Here is an 8,138-nt window from a genome sequence, read left to right as displayed (position 1 = left end):
AATCTAATTTAATTTACATCATAAACCACTCCATGGTCAAGCAGGCAGCAATAGTTGTAGTCCACCTATTACTATGATACTGTCTTTGCTTTCTTTTGCCCCGATCTATTTCAATTTTCAGGTCATTGTATTTTGTGATTTTTCTCCAGTTCTTTCTCCTTTATTCTGTTGTCTCCAGTATTGCAATGTCCGCTATCCAGACTTTTTTGTCGTACTTATCAACATTTTTTAAGTCTGAGGTATTATGTGGCAGGGTGCCGGTTTGTTTGAATTCTAAAATCCAAGAGCACTTTAACTCTTTATTTTCTATTGTGTGGTCTATTTTGTGATCCCACGACTTGTTGCTTGCAAGCAAAGGTACTTCTAGCAGATATTCCAATGTACCATTGTTGCTACTTTGTCATGCCACTGCTTGAAGTCAGTTTGTGCAATCTTCTTGCAGCAGTTTATTATTGATGATAGAATTATTATTATCGTACTATTATTATTTCTCCTGAGTGAAATGGATAACTGTGTTAAAAGGAAAAAGAACACTGACCACTATGACATTTTGTGCAAAACTCCCAGAAGTGCAATATTTTAATTATTGAGATATTTCCTCTTCCTCTATGAAGCCGAAGTCTCTTAAGGTTTCTTAAGCACGGAACGAGGCATTGTTGTGATACCATCTGTATCATAAAAACAGCCACATGTATTAGTCAGGCAGGGAAAGTAATTTGTTGAATGCTGGCATCTATATGAAGCACTAGTTCAATCCCACTAGACAAAGTTGCTGGCTTCACTTGGATCCATGTTGTAATAAGTGAAAAAATGCTTGTTTCTTCTCCCAGAGGGCAGTTACTCCAATGATTCATTAATAAAAGGAATGCTTACATATTCTGCTTAGCTAATTTAAAATATTATGTTTTACCATGATCAAAGGTTCTGAACACAAAGAAAAAAATAACATTCCAAGGGACAGAGACAAAATTAAATGTTTTCATCATTCTCTTTGTTTCATAAGAATTTGTCGTAATCACATCTTCTGCCTAAAATAACAATCCATTAAAAATTCATGTTTACTAGCACCAATTTATATGGGTTAAAAAGTAAATTTCAGTAAAATCAGTGGAGCTTTTAATAAATTTGCTAGCTGAGGATGATAGACATTGTAGTCAAATGTATCCAGAGGTACCTAGGTTAGAGAAAGTGAATGTTAAATTTCACTCTTTTTTGTAAATATGCATTAAAAATGATATTTTTTTCAACCCATATGCTGAGATTGACTACCCAAAGAAACATGGGACAGATAATACAACACCATTTACAACAATATTCCAAAATATTTAATCCTTGCAGCTGTCTTCTGTGTCATCTTAATGTATGCACCTTCCCTAAAAATCCAAATACCAAAATGAACACAAATGAACACAAATGAACTATTGAGTCCTTCCCAAGGACCCCGAATAGACAAGTTTTGTTGTTTAATAATATTAAAGGTATCACAGGATGTAAGCTGTCCCATGTAAAGCTGCCTTCTGCGATTGACTTGTTTTGTCAAAGGCGATGGCATTTATGTAATGCCTCAAATGTTTTGGAATTGCACTTATTACTGTTGCTACCATCTCTACTTTCTTTTGGCACAGTAGTTCTACTTTTATTTGCAGGTCTTTGTATTTTGTGATTTTCTTGAGAATCTCAAGAAAGAAAAGAATTCTTTCTCTTCTCTTTTGCTGTCTCCAAGTATCCCAATGTGCATTATCTAGACTTGGTAGCCATGGCCTGACTTATTCAGTATTGCTGACAGAGGAATCAATATAATAACAAACAATAAACTCTCCCAAGTCTATCACCATTGATTAGCAACTGTATTCCATTGTGCCATTAACATGATAGCAGTGTTCCAATATCTCAGGGGCTGCCACAAAGAAGAGGGAGTCAAGCTATTCTTCAAAGCACCTGAGGGTAGGACAAGAAGCAATGGGTGGAAACTCATCAAGGAGAGAAGCAACTTAGAACTGAGGAGAAATTTCCTGACAGTTAGAACAATTAATCAATGGAACAACTTGCCTCCAGAAGTTGTGAATGCTCCAACACTGGAAGTTTTTAAGAAGAGTTTGGACAACCATTTGTCTGAAGTGGTGCAGGGTTTCCTGCCTAAGCAGGGGGTTGGACTAGAAGACCTCCAAGGTCCCTTCCAACTCTGTTATTCTATCCTATTTGCACAAAGCTTCTGATGTTTCTATTGACTGTTATTTCTAGGCACTTGATTATCCAGTCATATTATAATGATTATGGTTGGTCTTTATTATTATTGACTGATGCATTCAAGTATTGAACTGCTGCAAACTGGAATTACATCCTGCACTAAATTGTATAACACTTTGTTTTTAGTCTTGAACATTATGCTATCACTACTACTTTGGTTTATGGTACCTGTTCTTGTTAACTGAATTTATACACACAGGTATTTTACAATATTTCTAAACTGCCCAAATCAATTGCCCTGATGATTTGCAACAACCAAGCAAGCAGTACAAGAGAAATCAAGTATCAATAACAATAGCAACTGTGATCCCAATCATTCAGGGCCAAAATCATCTTGGAAGCCTTCAGATTTCCAAAAAGCAATAAAGGACTGTGCCATGCATATCTCTGGTGAAGGTTTATTCTAAATGATAAACACTATCAGCCAAATGTTTGCCATATTAGCCAGATTTCATGTACCTCTTGAAGCAGTGGGATCTTCAGCAGGCCTTCCTTCAACAGTAATAGTTTGTGATCTATTCACACAGCCATAAGGTAAAAGCAGAACCTATCATTGGGCCCAAAAACCTATTAGCAATCAGCGCAGCCATCTTAAAATTGGCAGGTTTGGTCCATTTGCAGCCTGGATGCCCCACTGTGTCCCACTTTTAGCTTCAAATCTGTCCAAAGACAGCCCCACATAAAGTACACTACAGTAGCCCATCCAAATGGCGATCGGGCATTACAGTAATTATCATTACTAGCCTGTGTTCTCTTTTTGAGAGCTGGGCGGGGAGGAAGGGAGCTTAGAGCCCTATGTAATATAATGTTTCATAAACAAAGGGGCATGGTGGCTCAGTGGCTAAGAGCTTGTCGATTAAAAGGTCGGCAGTTCAGTGGTTCGAATCCCTAGTGCCACATAACTGGGTGAGCTCCCGTTACTTGTCCCAGCTTCTGCCAACCTAGCAGCTCGAAAGCATGTAAAAAGTGCAAGTAGAAAAATAGGGACCACCTTTGGTGGGAAGGTAACAGTGTTCCATGCGCCTTTAGCGTTTAGTCATGCCAGCCACATGACCACGGAGATATCTTCAGACAGCGCTGGCTCTTCGGCTTTGAAACGGAGATGAGCACCACCCCCTAAAGTCGGGAACGACTAGCACATATGTGCGAGGGGAACCTTTACCTTTACCTTTTAAACACGGGAAATGGTGGCTTGAAGCATGCAGGGATGAAAACATTGCACTTCTGCAACTCCTTAAGCTGTCTTTTCCAGGGATTGCATTGCAACTCCAGAGAGCAGCCATGCAGTCTCAGGAAGATATAGTTGCTGTAAGGAATTGTCGAGAGGTGGACTGCTCCTGTTTCCTTTTATTTTTATTCATGCACAATTATGAAGTAGGCTACAATGAAACAGAAATAACCTTGTGGAGCAGAAGGAATAGCCACAACCTAGGCAAGAGTCAGTAAAAGAAATCCAAGAGAAAGCATCTCAAGACAAGATCCTCTCTAGTTTTTTTTTTTTTTACAAAGATAAAGCGAGGGAGAGGGGAATCTTCAGATTTGCAAAATTCGGTCCCTTTATCTTTATACTAAAGGTAGCATTAGCATTCATAATGTTGGTTTCCTGGTAGGGTCTACCATGCTGGCTGGGTAGTCTGGGAATGGAAGTCCACAAGTTAAAGCTGCTAAAGTTCAGAAACACTGTCTTAGTGCAGGGTTAGAAACAGAGAAGGGCGCAGAAACTGATTCAGCCTGTTTAGCTATAGATTGGGGTTGGGATTTGGGGGGGGGGATTATCCAAGATGACAACTAACATATGGTAGTTTGTAGTCGTTTGTTGAATTGATATCTTTGTGGTTCTTCAGTGAGCCATTAGCCAGTCATTTGATTCTGACATATTGGCCAAGCTCTGTAACTAATTATGATCAGCATAGCCTGCAATTTCAGACAGTTAAACTGAATAGATACCTAAAAATCCCATTTAAGACAACTCTTCATGACTTCACAGCCACAAAGCTATTCCCTTCTTTTGATTGGTCTGACTTCCCATCCTAATCCATAACCTTGAAATTTCCTAGTATAGTCTCCCCATTGAAATACTACTCATTTTAGTTTTTTTATTGTCATTTTTTTTTAAAGATGGATATCAAGGTCTTCAAAATTAACTAAGGATAACAGAGACATCTGCTTGCCAGCCCTTTTATATCTTTATATCCATGTTATACCCTTAAGCTGTTAGCCAAAATATGTATTCAGTATAAGTAGCCCTACAACTTTGTTTGCATAGATATACTTTTTGTTAGGCAGGTGAGGGAAGGAGACAGTAAGAGTGAGATCCTGCTATTAAGTCTCCTGGTACTCTACTTCACATGTAGAACAAACATTGAAATGACAGTTTATAACAAAATAACTGAGTTGGAAGGGACCTTGGAGGTCTTCTAGTCTTAACACCTTGCTCAAGCCGGAAACATTTCAAGACAAATGGTTGTCCACTCTCTTCTTAAAAACATGACTTTTGGAAGCAAGCCATTCCACTGATTAATTATTGTCACTATTAAGCCTAAATTGGATCTCTCTTTGATAATCTTCCACTTGTTATCCCAAAGGTGCTTTTCAGGAGGCACCTGGACTTTCTTGTTTTTTTCCTTTGAAGACATTTCACTTCTCATCCAAGAAGCTTCTTCAGCTCTTATTGTTGCCTCCTGAAAAAGCACCTTTGGGACAACCATGACATGGACGACTGAGAATCTCTACAGACTTTTAGCTATACAATTTGGGATGGACTTCCACTTGTTACTTCTTGTCCTGCCCTCAGTTGCTTTGGAGAATAGCTTGAGTCCCTTCTTTGCGGCAACCCCTCAGATGATAATGGACCACCGCTCTCATCACCCTTAGTCCTTCATTTCATTCAGCTAGACATACCCAATTCCAACAACTGTTCTTTATATGTTTTAGTCTCCAGTCCCCTAATTGTCTTTGTTGCTCTTCTCTGCACTCTTTCTATAGAGTCTCAACATCTTTTTTATATCATGGCAAACAAAACTGGATGTGATATTCCAAGTGTGGCCTTATCAAGGCATTATAAAGTGGTATGAACACTTCACATGATCTTGATTCTATCCCTGTTAATAAAGCCTAGGACTGAGTTGGCTTTTTTAGCAGCTGCAGCACACAGCTGGCTCATATTTAAATAGTTGTCCACTAGGATTCCTAGATCCCTCTCACAGTTACTATGATTGAGCCAGGTACCACCTATTCTATAGGTGTACATTTGGTTTTTCTTGCCTAAATATAGAACCTTACTTTAGTAGGGTTTGCTGTTTGTGAGGTTTGTTAAAACTTTACTTTTGTAGGGTTTGTTGTTCCATCCACATTAGAAAAAAATCAGTTTTCCCCAGTAAACAATATTCAATCTTTCTGCCCAGAATATTTGTATTAATTGCATGGATTGTGATATACAATGGTATAGTGCATATAAGAAAATGTTCACAAATCTTCACAAAAAAAAAGAGTGGTTGCAGTTTTATCCTTTCTATTTATTTGCATACACACATACACACACACCTGGGATGGGAAGTGGAAGTGGAAGTGGAAGTGGAAGTGAAGAGAAGAGAAGAGAAGAGGAGAGGAGAGGAGAGGAGAGGAGAGGAGAGGAGAGGAGAGGAGAGGAGAGGAGAAGAGAAGAGAAGAGAAGAGAAGAGAAGAGAAGAGAAGAGAAGAGAAGAGAAGAGAAGAGAAGAGAAGAGAAGAGAAGAGAAGAGAAGAGAAGAGAAGAGAAGAGAAGAGAAGAGAAGATAGAATAACAGAGTTAGAAGGGACTTTGGAGGTCTTCTAGTCCAACCCACTGCTTAGGCAGGAAACTCAATACCATTTCAGACAAATGGATGCATCTGCACTCATTCCAAATACTACCAAACATGTAGGTTATTGCTCATTCAACAGACACTTCCAAACAGATACAACTCTCCAATGGCCAAAACACGGGAAATTTTTATTTTATTTGTAAAAAGTTTTTAAATATTTAGCATAAAACAGACTGTACATCATCTAGCAGTGTATGCAGTTTAGCCAGTATTTTATTTATTTATTTCATTTTTTAATTTTTTTTTTTTTGTGGGGTGGGGTAAACTTTTAAAATCTGAATCCCATTTATAAAAAAAGTATTAAAATGTTCACCATTATTTACAAACCCCTTTTAAATTACACATAAATAAATATATACATTCAAGACATTGTTTTCCCTTATACACATAAAACTTCCCTGGAGACATACATATATTTATATTTATATTTATATTTTTTGGCCTATGTAGGCAAACAAAAAAAAAAATTAAAACTTACGTGCCTATTTTCAAGTTTTTTTCCTTTTTTAATTAAAAAAATGAACCTGATGATGCACATAAAGCTGCAGTATCTCTTTTTTCATATTTTTAAAGTGGATGAAAAATTAAGATTTTAATATTAGCTCAAAGTAACTCTTCCTTGAATACAAAAGATCTGCTACAGAACATTTCAGTCTTGCAACTCGTTTTCTTTAAAACCTGCAACCTCATTATATTAAAATACGTGTTTCTTAAATTATGCCTAGAAATCAAAACTTTTTTTTTTTAAAAAAAGGCAAAGAATATTCAAAACTATCACATTATTTCACTTTATTCCTATCTTCTTTTCTAAAAATTAAATCAGAAATCTCAGTATTTTGTCAAAAACTCAGAAAAACAGGGGCTAATACTGCATTATGTTCTACCTGCTGGTTTCCAATGAAGGAATAGGAACCCAGTCAAACCTCCATATCGCAACATGGGTGCACATTTAAAATTGGAATTTCTTTTGAGTGACTTTTTCAAGAGATATCACATGATGCTGCAGACGCAAAACAAAGCACAATACCAAGGTTATGATGCCACAAGATTTAATGTCACAAGATTTCAGCAACTGAGACCACTGAAATCCACCTCATTTAGTGACCAGATATGGTATCTGCTTTTTGGGGTGTGGTGGAGGGTTCTTCATGAATAGTCTAGATAGCTGTGAATGTCTGAGCATCAATTGAGGCAACTTAGAATACGATCAAGCCTTTGCCTGAATCTCACAGCATGCTAAAACTTTTTAATTGTCCCTCTTCAATTAGTTTCTCAAAACTTTATTTACTTTTACAGACTACTATACAATCATGCTGGTCCTGTTCTACAAGATATGGGCATGAACTCTCTTAAACAGCCTGACTGATAAAAATTCTAACCATAATTTTTAAAATGAACTTGGTCCAGCCAATGTACTTTCCTCTCCCTTCTCCATCTCTGTCTCTTAACACATATAGAAATCTGGTCCTTTTGCAGTGGCAATGAATACAGAAAACATCTTCTTACTCTTTAATTATAGTTTATTGGTGCATCTGAAGAGGTTACAAAATCTTGGCTGATTAAAAACAAGGAGAATCGAATTGCAGCTTATGGTAGTTCTGTAAACCGCAGCTTGCCATTTTCAGATGCAACAATAAACCTTGGATTTTTGTTTGAACAGAAAGAAGATGTGATTGCTTCTTGTTCCCATGGAGGGAGAAACGGTGAGCACGTGTGACTTCAGCACATTTGTTCACAACCTGCTGAAACTGGTTTATTGCTGAATTTCATCGAGATTCCGCCACACACAAAGTATATTGGAGGAAAAACATTGCCTGCAAAGTGTCCAGGTACAGCGTGTAACAAATTTCCATACGAGGAGAAAATAAAAGAGATAGCACCACCTTTTACAATTTAAATTTAAAAAATAATAATAAAAATAATAAAAAGATAAATCCATGTTTACCTTCAGGTACATGGTCCCAAATGAATGGATAACAGCAGCTTTAAAGAGGAGAAAAGAGACAACACACGTCTCCAGAAAAGGATGTGGTTGAAAATTAAAAAAAA

This window comes from Pituophis catenifer, unplaced genomic scaffold (assembly GCF_029215685.1).
Source record: "Pituophis catenifer annectens isolate HBS135680 unplaced genomic scaffold, rPitCat1.0.hap2 SCAF_3, whole genome shotgun sequence".
NCBI classification, from domain to species: Eukaryota; Metazoa; Chordata; class Lepidosauria; order Squamata; family Colubridae; genus Pituophis; species Pituophis catenifer.
Note: the sequence above shows the minus strand (reverse complement) of the source record.